This window comes from Pangasianodon hypophthalmus, chromosome 1 (assembly GCF_027358585.1).
Source record: "Pangasianodon hypophthalmus isolate fPanHyp1 chromosome 1, fPanHyp1.pri, whole genome shotgun sequence".
In the NCBI taxonomy this organism is placed as follows: Eukaryota; Metazoa; Chordata; class Actinopteri; order Siluriformes; family Pangasiidae; genus Pangasianodon; species Pangasianodon hypophthalmus.
In genome coordinates, this window is record NC_069710.1 from 10,822,086 (window position 1) to 10,835,728 (window position 13,643).

A 13,643-nucleotide genomic window follows, 5' to 3' on the forward strand; every position below is an offset into this window, starting at 1 on the left:
ATATTGAGGACTATGAAATTTTAGACAAATTACAAAACTGGGGCATAACACCTGCATCGGACATCAGAAGGAGAATGTATCCGTGCACAGACATTGCAGATGGTGCAAGGTACCTAAGGGTAAAATTCCCTAAAGAAGTAGTGTCCCTGCCATACAGTACAAAATTTGACACGGAGGAGGAAGCGCAGTATTTCCGGATCATGCATGACCGCCAGGTTAAAACCTGTCGATTGCGCATGAATCCCGGACATGTGTTCAAAGACTGTCCGAAGTGTTTTCAGTGCGATGAGCAGGGACATTTTTCGAGGGATTGCGATGCAATTAAGTGCCCGGATTGCAGAAAGGTGATGATAAGATGTTAGTGTTGGGTGGAGGATGAGGATGAAATTCAGCATATAGAGCCAGAAGATGTAGGAGGGCAAATGTTGAAAGAAACTGAATTGCAAAATAATGGAGAGACTGAGGGAGAAGATGGAGTGAATAAAGAGGCTAATGTGGAAAATCAGGAGATGGAAGAGAAAAGGCAGGAAGGGGCAATGGAGGAAGGAATATGGACACCACTGGAAGTAACACAAGGGACATTGGAGGAAATGAAGGAGCAAGGACTAAAAGACAAGGAGGAGGAAATTGAAGAGACAACTGAAGAGGAGAAAGAAATGGACAAAATGGGCTATAGAAAGGACAGAAGGGAGACTTTTAAGGTAATACCAAATGTGGATGCAACCAAGAAAAAGAACAGAGTAAGGGGAAAACTTTGTGGGAGAATAGATTTCAAGCGCTGATGGAAGAGGAGGAGGAGGAGGGAGACTGAGAAAAAATGTTTGGTTTTATTTTTTTGAATTATTTATTAATTATTATGCTTTTAAATATTGTATCATGGAATGCTAGAGGTTTACTGAACATGGAGAAATTTGAAAAGATGGGGTCTTATGCAAAGCAGCTGATGTGATTGTATTGCAAGTGTTACAACCTCAATTAGTCTAGGGGTACGTGGGGAATAACACTTATTTGATTATTAAAATATGAGTGGTGTGTGGGTAATCACGGACCAGTAACCAGTAGTGCAAAACAATCCAAGTGATTTATTTGTCTATATCCAAGTAGTGAAGTGTGTAGTGCTGGGTGAGAGTGGTAATATTTACAAACTATTTACAGTAACACAGAACAGGACACCAAAGGGGAAAAAGGGACGCGAGCAGCACCAAAGCAAAGAAATGAACAAAACAAAACAAGTCTACCTATTTTAGCCCTCTAACCTAACTACAACAAAAGATAGAAAATAAATATTCAGCGTCCAGGATGCTCTAACTACCTACACTAACTAGCCAAACCAAAAGTACAGAGGGTGGTGCTCGCTCCTAACCTAGTGTGTCTAATACAAAAACGGACCTCCTGCGTGCTGCACCATGTATGTCACGTGACGTACTTACCTGTCCCCTTTTCCCTGACACTAACAAAGTCACAACTAGGGTAACAAACATCAAATTAACCATACAAACAAGTGACTAGAACAAAGCGGGGAAACATGGAACAATTGACATACAAGAACAAAAACACAGTAAGGCAGCGTAACTTAACACAGAACAGACAGCGGTACAACAGGGTTTTAGTTTAACACGACCAGGACAACAACGACTTCTCTTGAATGAATGGCAGCGGGTTTTAAATAGGCGGGGTCAGAGGCTGATTGGATGTCACGGCCGATGACATCAGCGGGGTTAATTGAGACAGACCAATGAGGCAACCGCTGCAGAGAGAGAGAGAGAGAGAGAGAGAGAGAGAGAGAGAGAGAGAGAGGGCGAGAGAAAAGGGGGAGAGAACAAAACACAAAAAACACGCGGACATACCCCAGAACGTAACCCAAGAAACAAATTGGAAAAATGAAAGTGTTAAAAGGTTTCAAACAAAATGGGATGGCAATATTTATGTGAATAATGGAGAAGGAAAATTAGGGAGTGGGGTAGCAATTTTAATAAAAAGAGGGGTATGTGAAAAAGAAGTCATATTTGAGGATGGGGTAGGGAAAAGTATGGCTGTAAAAATAGAAAAAGATGAAGAGAATATAATTATTTACAATTTACATGCACCAAAGGAAGAAAAAGAAAAGGGTGAATTTTTTTAAAAAGGTGAGTTTTAACATAAAAAGATGGCAACATGTTATTTTAATAGGAGATTTTAATACTGTTTTTTCAGAGTTAGATTTGGCAAGTAAAACGGTTTTTAAAGCTGAGAAGGGAAGAGAAGAGCTGGTGAAAGTAATGAAGGAAAGTAATTTGATGTATGTATGGAGAAAGAGAAATAGGACAAAAATTAGAATTGATTATGTTTTATGTGATGGGGAAATGGAGGGAAATATCAAAAGTGTATATTATAAAGAAGATGGTCTTGGTGATAATTTTTTTAGGGGTGGAATTAGATTTTACAAGAATGGAAAGAGGAGCAGGGGTTTGGGTTTTAAATGCAGCAATCTTATCAACAGTTAAAAATGTTTAAGAAGATATGTTTAAGGGAAGGGGGATAGATAAGAAAGAAGAAGAGTTTTGTTTAAATCAAATAAAGGTAAAAGTTTTGGAGGAAGATAATGTTTTATGCGATCCAGAGATATCGGAAGATGAAATTGATATAGCAATAAGACAATTAACTATAGGAAAGAGCCCAGGTATAGATGGATTAACAAATGAATTTTATAAGAGTTTTAGAGAGATGATAGTACCATTCTTGAAAGAAATATATGAGATTTTTAAAAAAGGAGAATTAAGTGAAAAAATGAAGATAGGAATGATTTAAATGATTTATTAAAAAAAGAGGGAATACAAGTGAGCTAAAGAATTATAGGCCTTTAACTATGTTAAATACAGATTTTAAAGTTTTAGCAAAGGTTTTGGCAAATAGATTGAAAAACGTATTACCTAAAATTATAAGCACGACTCAGGCATATGGAGTACAGTTTAATTAGTTTGGATCTAGAGAAAGCTTTTGATAGAGTGAAACATGAATATTTATTTAATGTCATTAAAGGGGATAATTTTAGAAGATGGATTATGATTTTTTATTCTAATATTTACACATGTATTAAATGCAATTGTTTTATATCTGAATGTTTTCAACCAACAAGATCGATTAGACAAGGATGTCCATTATCTGCTTTACTATATTCATTAGTAGCAGAGCCACTGGGATTAGCAATAAAAGCAGATAATGAGATAAAAGGCATAAGAATAGAAGGAAATACTGAACAAGAGCCAATATATCAATATGCAGATGACACAACATTATTGGTTGAGGATGTTCAAAGCATTATGTGGGCAATGAACATTTTATAGAAATACTGTAAAGGGTCAGGAGCAAAGGTGAATGTCGAAAAGTGTATGCGCATGAGAATCGGGAAGGAGGAACTTCTACCTCAGCACGTACATTTTAAAAAAGAAGAAGAACATAAAAATATTGGGGATCTGGGTAGGTATGGATTTTAATAAAGCTGATGTTTTTAACTGGGAGGGAGTTTTAAAAGGTATTGAAAGTGGATTGAGATTTTGGAAATTGAGAAATTTATCATTAAAGGGGAAAGTATTGGTGATAAATGCTTTAATGCTTTCTAAAATTTGGTATGTGCTGAGTATAACCTCATTGCCTCATGAGTATTTTAAAAGAATAAAAGAAAGTGTTTTAGATTTTTTATGGGGGAAGCGAAGAGTATAAATTGCATATGATACCGCTTATTGGAGGAACTGAAATGGGAGGACTGGGGCCTTTAGATCCACTTCTAAGGATGAAAACTATAAGGGTCAAAGTAGTGAAAAGCAACGTGGAAAAATGTAATGGAATTCTTCATAAAGAAACGTGGATATTTTAACATTGAAAATAATGTATTGTGGATGAAAACCAAAAAAGATATGTTGAAAGGGTTACCAAAATTCTATGAGGAAGTTTTAGAAGCCTGGGGGATTTTTTTTAGATAATGTATTGATTGTACCAAAAGGAAGAATACAATTGCTAGAACAACCATTGTTTTTAAATCAGAATATCACAAAGGAGGGAAATATGATTTATTATAAGAAATGGTGGGATATAGGTATAAGGCAAATAAAAGATGTGTTGTATGAACTAATAAAAGGATATCTTCCGCTGCAAGCAATTGTTGATACAATATTTGGAAAAGAAGGGAACGTTGGAAAAGGAACACTGGTTAAACAATATGATGATTTGAAGAAAGCTATACCAAATGAATGGGTGGAAGGAATTGAAAAGAATGAAGAAGGGGAGGAGGGAGGTATGCCTGAACTGTATTTTAAAAGGAAAAAATGGGGAAAACAGGTTTTTTTATTGAATGTTTATTTGGTGTTTAGAGAAATGGCTTTTATTAAACCTGTGGCAAATAATTGTTGGAGAAAAAGATATGATGATCTAAGTGAAGGAGAGATATGGAGGAATGTGGGAATGAAGTAGATGGATCCAATTCTAGAGAACTTCCTCTTGAAGAACGACTGCATTTTAACAGAAATGAGATTGCAAAAAATTGGGATAGAAAGCAATGCAAATTGTAGGGTATGTATGAAATGTGAAGAAGGCCTATTGCATTTGTTTTTATATTGTGAAGAGTTGAGAGTTTTTATGGGAAAAATAAAAAATATAGTGAAGTCAATATTGAATATATGACGAAGACATGACAGAAAAGACATGGAAAATGTTCTTATTTGGTTTTAATGGTAAAGAATGTAATGAGAGTTTTTAATTTTTTGGTAACAATTGCAAAACATGCAATATGGCTAAGAAGAAATATAGCAAAAGTTGATGTGTGGATTCTATTTAAAAACAAATTTACATTGCAATTTACTGTGAAATTATGTGAATATATTTTAATGAATGACGAAGAGGAAGATTTTATTAAAATGTTTGTAGAAGGAAACACTATGCTAGAGTACACAATAGATGGTGTAACTTGGATATGGGAGAAATTTGAATGATTGTTATTGTTATGGTGGTTGTTTCTTTTTCTCATATGTTTGGTTCTGTGAAAAATGGGTACAATGTTTTTACTGTAATTTTTTTAATTTATTAATAAATTTAAAATTTAATTTAATTCAATATGAAGGGGTGTGATTAAGAAGTAAAGCAAAATATACAGTGGATGGCGAAAAATGTACAAAATTTTTCTTTGATGTAGAAAAAAGAAGAGGGAAAGCTGAAATGATTAAAGAAATAAGAGGAAAAAATGGTGTAGTGCAGAGGAGGGGAGAGAAAAAGAGAAACTAGAGTTACTGAAGCAAATAAAAGCAACAGCAGGAGAAGAAGACAAAAAAAAGAGTGTGATGAAGAGAAGAACAGCTAAAAAGAGCAATAACTGAATTAAACAAAAAGAAAAGTCCAGGTATAGATGGTTTGGGGAGTGAATTTTATATAGTTTTCAAAGATTTTTTAACTAGTATTTTAAAAGAAGTATATGTAGATATTTTTAACAAAGGAGAATTAAATCAAAGAATGGGAATAGGTTTAATGAAGCTGATATACAAGAGAAAAGGAGAGAAGACAGACCGATTACAATGCTGAATACTGATTTAAAGATTTTATCTAAAACTTTAGCCAACAGACTGAAGGAAATCATGCCGAGTATAATTAAAACTAACCAGGTGTACGGAGTGAAGGGAAGAGACATAGCAGATACAACTATTAGTATGAAAGATATGATAAGATACATACATGAAAAGAACAAAGATGGGTTTATAATCAGTTTAGATTTCGAGAAAGCATTTGACAGGGTGGATCATGGTTTTTTTATTCGATGTTTTAAAAAGTTTTGGTTTTGGAGAGAATTTTATGAAATGGATTAGGATCCTATACAAGGGTGCAGTAACAAAAATCAAATGTAATGGGTTTTTAACACAGTGCTTTTAAAATAACCAGATCGATAAGGCAAGGATGTCTATTGTCAGCTCTTCATGTCACACTCTCCAGTGTCACCCAAATGAGGATGGGTTCCCTTTTGAGTCTGGTTCCTCTCAAGGTTTCTTCCTCATATCATCTAAGGGAGTTTTTCCTTGCCACAGTCGCCTCAGGCTTGCTCACTAGGGATAATTTTGTCTAACATCTAGGACGGTTTTTGAATTGAATTTTATATTCCTTAGTTGCGGAACCTTTGGGCCTGACTATAAAACAGGAGGAGGGAATTAAAGGGATAGGCATCGAGGGAGAAGAAGAAAAATTTTTTCCAATACACAGATGACACGACATTATTGGTAAAAGATCTGGAGAGTGTGAAAAAAGCAATGGAATTCGTACAAAAGTATTGTAGGGGATCAGGAGCTAAAGTAAATGAGGACAAAACTGTATATATGAGATTCAGAGGGGCAACAGATTTGTCAGAGCATTTTACTTTTAAGGAAATTAAAGAAATAAAGATTTTAGGTGTTTAAATGGGGAGGAATGAAAAGAAATCAGAAGAAACTATGTGGGAGGAAGCTTTAGGAGGGATTGAAAGAAGATTGACTTTTTGGAAAATGAGAACATTAACTTTGAAAGGGAAGGTTTTAGTTCTTAATGTTTTAATGATTTCTAAATTGTGGTATATTTTATGTGTCATCTATGCCGTTGTGGGCAGAAAAAAGGCTGAAAAAATGTTTTTTAGATTTCTTATGGGAAGGGAAGCCGCCAAAAATAGCATACAATACTTTAATAGGAGAAGTAGAGAAGGGAGGACTGGGGCTTATGGATGTGGAACAAAGAAAGAACAGTTTGAGAGTGAAAAATAGTAAAAAAGTATTTGGATGAAGAAAACAAAGTGGCATGGGAAGAGAACAATGGGGCATTTTTTAAGTAAGTGTAGTAATTTTAATTTGGGGGACAACATTCTATGGATGAAAACAAAAAATTGGAGGGGTTGCCAGATTTTTATAAAGAACTGATGGGGGCATGGGGCAAATTTTTAACTAATGTGCATTTTCAGCCACAAGGCAGAGAGAACATCTTAAAATCAGCCTTTATTCTTAAACAACTGCATTTTAAATCAAGGGAAGGAGTTATTTTTTAAAAAATGGTGGGATGTGGGAATCACGAAAGTCAGAGATGATTTATATGAGTTCAAAGAGGGTTTTTTTACCAGTACAATATATTGTTGATGTAATGGAGGAAGCAAAGGAGGATTTATAGCAGACAAGAGATAACAAAAATGTAATTAAGAATGCTATACCTCAAGAGTGGATAAAGAGAATTGAAAACATGGAGGAAGGGAAACTAGAGAAAAATGTGTATGTGAGGCTGGGGGAAAAACTATGTGCTTTTAATGAATGTACTGTGAAAAAGATTTATTGTGTTTTTAGAGATATTGTTTTTAAGAAACCTGTTGTAAATGAATACTGGTTACAGAAATTCAATGATCTAAAAGAACACAGCATATGGGGGAACATGAATGGAAAGCTTATACAGACAAAATTGGAAAACTCTGAATATTTTATTAGACACAAAGTGATTTTTACAGATGCTATTCTAAACAAAACTGGGATGGAACAAAGTGCTACTTGTAAAGTTTGTAATGACTGAAAAGACTACAGAACAGAGACTACGTTGTCTCCTTCATGCATCTGCCCGTCTACCTCACTGATGAAGAGATTTTAAATAAATTGGAGGGATGGGGAGTTTCCCCAATTTCAAAAATAAAGCGGCGTGTTTATCCGGGTACCAGCATCGAGGACGGGACGAGATATGTAAGGACGCGGTTCCCGAAGGAGGTGGCCTCCCTCCCTTACAGCACAAAAATAGAAACGGCAGAGGGTCCACAATACTTTCGGGTGATGCACAGCCATCAGGTGAAGACCTGTCGGCTGTGCATGAGCCCAGACCATGTGTTGAAGGATTGCCCGGAGTTCAAGTGCTTTAAATGTGAGGAGAGGGGGCACTTTGTGAGGAACTGCAACGCTGTGATGTGCCCGGATTGCAATTTGGTTTTATATAAGTGTGAGTGTTGGATGGAGGGCGAGGAGGAGGAGGAGGAGGAAGAGCAGCAGGTAGGCGGGCTGGTACAGGAACGAGACAACGAGCAGCGAGAGGAGGAAACGAGTACTTTACAGGACGAGTACTTTAGAGGACTTTACACAAAAGAGGATTGTGAACAGCAGGAAGGTAACGAGCCGCAGGAGCAATCACAACAGGACGAGGGAATGTCGATTCAGATGGATATAATGGACGGTTTGCAGGATGCTCCGAATAAGGTTGAACGAAATGATCAAAGGAATAAAGAACTGAATGATTCACAACAGGATGGTGATTTATGGACACAGACTGGCTTGTCTGCAAAATGCTTTAGACACGGTGGAACTTAACGAGCAAAGGAACAAGCGGCCGCAAAAGAAAGTGAGGAGAAAGAAGTTAAATCGGTGAAAAGAAGAAGATCAGTGAAGGTAACACCCAATTTAGAGACTGCCAGGAAGAAAATGCTTAATGAAGATGTACTGAAGTGTGTGAATAAATATGACTTGTTAAAGGACTTGGAAGAGAGGGACTCAGTTTTATGGGTTTTACGTATGTTTTTATATGTTTATGTTTCTAAGACTTGTTACTTTTAATGCAAGGGTACTTTTAGATATCAGGAAATTTGAAAAAGTTAGAGAAATGTGCAGAGGAGATGATGTGATTTTATTACAAGAGACTAACCAGAGGGAAGGTGTTATGATGGAAATAAGGAAAAGATGGAAAGGAGGAGTGTTATATATAACCATGGTGATGGGAGGTTGGGAAGAGGAGTTGCAGTTTTAATAAAAGAAAACAGTGGGGTAAAAATGTAAAACAATATATGAAGATAAGGAAGGGAAATGTATTGCGGTTGAAATGGAGAATGAGGAAAAGAAAGTAATTGTGGTCAATGTTCATGCGCCAACGGAAGAGAACGAGAAGAAAGAATTTTTTAATGTTTTAAGGGGATTTTTAAAGAATTACAGGGAAATTATTATGATGAGTGATTTTAATACAGTTTTTAGCAAATTTGAAATGGGGGAGGGAATGCTTTTTAAAACGGACAAAGGAAGAAGAGAACTGAAATTATTAATGGAAGAAAATGATCTGAATGATGTATGGAGAGAAAGGAATGAAAAGATAAGAGAGTACTCAAGGAGGCTGCTGGTGGGGAATTTTATGTGTCGGACGAGAATAGATTTTATTTTATGCACAAGAAACGTCAAACGTTTTATAGGTAATATTAAATATGAGGAGACAAGTTTGAGCGATCATAAATTAATTTTTATGCAATTAGACTGGAGTAATGTAAAAAGAGGGCCGAGGGGTATGGGTTTTAAATACAGAGGTATTAAAGAATGAAGATTATGTTTTAAGTATAAAGGAAAAGGAAATTGAAAAGGAAAAAGGAAATGAAATGTATAATGAGGATAAGAGAATATGGTGGGAGAATGTGAAATATCTGGCAAAAAACTTTACAATAACGTATTGCAAGTTAATAAAAAAAAAGTAAGAAAAATAAGGAACTGGATAAGGCGGAAAAAAGCATACAGAAAATAAAAGAAATAGAAGGTAGACTGAAGGAAATGGAAGAGGAGTGATGATGTAAGAGAAGAAGAAATAAAAAGAGCAATAAGTGGATTAAACAAAAGAAAAAGTCTGGGGATAGATGGGTTGGGGAGTGAGTTTTACATTGTTTTTCAAGATTTTTTATTTTTAAGTATCTTAAGGGAAGTATTTGATGAGATTTTTAGGAAAGGTGAGATGAACCAAAGGATGAGAATGGGATTAATGAAGCTGATATATAAAAGGAGACAAAGTGGAGTTAAAAAAAATTATAGGCCTATAACAATGCTCAACACCGATCTGAAGATTTTATCAAAAGTTTTAGCTAACAGATTTAAAGAAGTGATGCCCAGTATAATTGAAACAAACCAAGCATACAGTATTAAAGGAAGAGACATTGCAGATACGACAATGAGCATAAAAGATACGATAAGATATATTACTGAAAAGAAGAAAGATGGATTTGTAATTAGTTTGGACTTAGAGAAGGCTTTTGATAGGGTAGAGTATGATTTTTTATTTGTGGTTCTAAAGAGTTTTGGGGGGAATTTTATTAAATGGGTTAAGATTTTATATAAAGGTGCTGTAATGAGGGTAAAATGTAATGGGTTTTTAACAGAGTGTTTTAAATTAACGAGATCAATTAGACAGGGTTGCCCATTGTCGGCACTTTTATATGCTTTAGTTGCAGAACCACTGGGATTAGTGGTAAAACAGGAGGGGAGAATAAAAGGGATAGATATAGAGGGAGGAGAGAATAAAATATTTCAATACGCTGATGCTAGAAGATCTGGCGAGTGTAGGGGAAGCAATGAAAATAGTACAAAAATTTTGCAGGGGATCAGGGGCTAAAGTGAATGAGGATAAAACGGTATACATGAGATTTGGGCAAACGGAGGTGTCAACTGGGCAATTCACTTTTAAGGAAATGGATGAAATAAAGATTTTAGGTGTTTTAATGGGGCGGGATGAAAAGAAAGCAGAAGGAACTATGTGGGAGGAGACTTTAGGAGGGATCGAGAGAAGGTTCAATTTTTGGAAATTAATGTCCTTAAACTTTGAAGGGGAAGGTTTTAATTTTGAATGTTTTAATGATTTCTAAATTACGGCATATTTTATATGTAGCATCAATGCCGTGTGGATGGAAATAAGGCTGAAAAAAGATTTTTTTAGATTTTTTTATGGTATGGGAAGCCGCCGGGAATAGCAAATAACACTTTAATAGGAGCAGTGGGGAAGGGGGGACTTGGGCTAATGGATGTGGTGCAAAGAAAGAACAGTTTAAGAGTGAAAATGATAAGGAAATATCTGGACGAAGAAAACAAGGCGGCATGGAAAAGAACAATGGAATATTGGAAGTAAATGGAAGTAAATGTGGTAATTTTAATTTGGGGGATAAGGTTTTATGGATGAGAGTGAAAAAATTTATGACAGAGGGGTTGCCAGATTTTTATCAAGAATTGATGGGTGCGTGCAGGAAATTTTTTAACTTGTGTGCATTTTAATATACAAGGAAGAGTGAACATTTTAAACCAGCCTTTATTTTTAAACAGCGGCATTCTTAATGAAGAGAAAGAGGTCTTTTTTAGGAAATGGTGGGAGGTGGGAATCACATGAGTAAGGGATGTTTTATATGAATTCAAAGAAGGATTCTTACCAGTACAGTACATTGCTGACATGATGGAGGATGCAAAGGAGGATTTTAACAGACAGGAACTGATAAAGAAATATGACATAATTAAAAAGGCAATACCTGGAGAATGGATAAAGAGAGTGGAAAATATGGAAGAAGCCAAACAAGAGAAAGATGTGTATGTAAGACTGGGGAAAAACTGTGTGCTTTTAAAGAATGTACTCTGAAAATGTTTTATTGTTTTGTTTAGAGATGTGGTTTTTAAGAAACCTGTCGTAAACAAATACTGGCTACGGATTTTCAATGATGTAAAAGAAGAAAATATATGGGGGAACATAAATGGGAAAATTGTACAGACAAAGCAGTGTTTACAGACGTGATTTTAAACAAAATTGGGATGGAGGGAAGTGCCACATGTAAAGTATGCCAGGATGCAGTCGAAGGGTTTTTACACTTCTTCTTACATTGTAATGAGCTGAAAGATTTTAATGAGAGATGCAAAAGCATGATTTTAATTTTGAGAGGAGAGGGAAATGAAAACTTTGAGTGGGAAAACGTGTTAATGTTGGGGATTAACAAGAATTGGAAAAATAAAAAGCTCATTAATTTACTTGTGATGTTGATGAAAAGTGCAGTATGGGAAAGAAGGGTGTTAGTGAAAAAGGAAAATGTTTTAATTGATGTGTGGAATGTGTTTAAGAGAAAAGTTGAGAAATATGTTGAATGTGTTTTATTATTTTAAGCTAGAGGAAATGATGGATGTTTATTATGTTTTTACTCAGGAGGTCTTAAAGGTTTTAAATGACTTGGGGATGGAATTGTCATTTTTAATTATTTTTTTATGGTAAGATGTCTGTAAACTCTTAATTTTAAGAGTTTTTATGTCACAGAAAAGCATCGTATCTATTTTAATATGTTAAAAAAAAAATTACAAAAACGAGAACGCCCGATCTCGTCTGATCTTGGAAGTCGGGCCTGGTTAGTACTTGGATGGGAGACCGCCTGGGAATACCAGGTGCTGTAAGCTTTTTAGTGAGGCCCTTCATTTGAATTAGGCTTTTAATTCTCTCAGGACATCATAGTGTTATGGAAGGAAGATTGACTAGAAACTTGATTAGGAGAGATGAATCAAATAAATAAATGAATAAATTGCTTTTGATTTTTTATTTGGTGGACGATTTTATAAACAAGGATGGAAACAGTGGCTAATGGAACTGAACTGGGAAAGGAATTTGAGGAAAAGGACAGTGATTCTGAAAGAGACACTACTTTGACAAAAAAGGATTATGAAAGACAATGGAAATGATGACAACGAAACTTAGGCAACTGTGGTATCGAGAAAGAAGAGAAATGGAGCTGAAATGGAGAAAAGAAGGATTGAACAGCAACCAAGTATACAAGGTAAAGAAAAGGTTGATACAAACCGTGAAAGGAGACAAGAGGAAAGTCAAAGAAAGGAAATGATAAAGAGATGAAAAAGCAAAATGAGATACCTGAGGGAATATAAGAAAGAAACAACACTGACAATGACTGTGAAAAATCCGGAAAATTTAACTGTTATGATGATAATCAAAGCTATTGAGGACAATACCGGAAAAGGTAAACTATATGGACTAAGGAAAAAAACAGAATTTGAGTATGAAATTACAATGGAAAATGAAATGGACTGTGAAAATTTATTGAATGGCCTATCAATAAATGGACAAACTTGTGAAATGAGCAAGTGCAACAGAAAAGGCGATTTCTTTTTTACGTTTGCCTAATTATATAAATGACGAGGATGTACTGCAAAAACTGCTAAGCTGGGGGGTCACACCGTTACTGCTGCTGAGAAGGAGATATTACCCTGGGACAACGGTAGCAGATGGAACAAGATTTATAAGACCTAAACTCCCTAAGGACGTGGTATCACTCCCATATAACACAAGTTTTGAAACAGAGGAAGGAACACAGTTTTTCAGAGTTATTCATGATCAGCAAGTAAAAATATGCAGAATATGTTCAAGTGCTGAACATGAATAGAAAGACTGCCCTCAACTAACGTGCAGAGAATGCCTGGAGCAGGGGCATTATGCACGGGACTGTAAAGCCCCGTGGTGCCAAAGCTACAGAAAGGCTTTGCTAAGATGCACATGTGAAACAGATGAAGAAGAACATGAGGAAATGGAAATGGAGACACATAATGAAGTGGATATACTGAGCAGTGAAGGAGAAGAAGAAGAAGAAGAAGAAGAAGAAGAAGCAAGGGACTGGACTACAACTATCTGTGGACAATGTGGAGCAGGATGTGATGGAAAACAAAGATGATAATGATGGAACAAAAGACAGTACAACCCCAGAAGAGGTAAGTGACATTGGGAAGAAAAAAAAAGACTTGTGGAAAGAAAAGTGTTTTGAGCAGGGGGACTAAAGTGAAAAAAAAAACAGGACAAATAAACATTGAAAAGGTCTTGGAAAGACAAAGAATAAGAAGAGAATCTAAAGAAAAAAAAGAGGAAAAGGC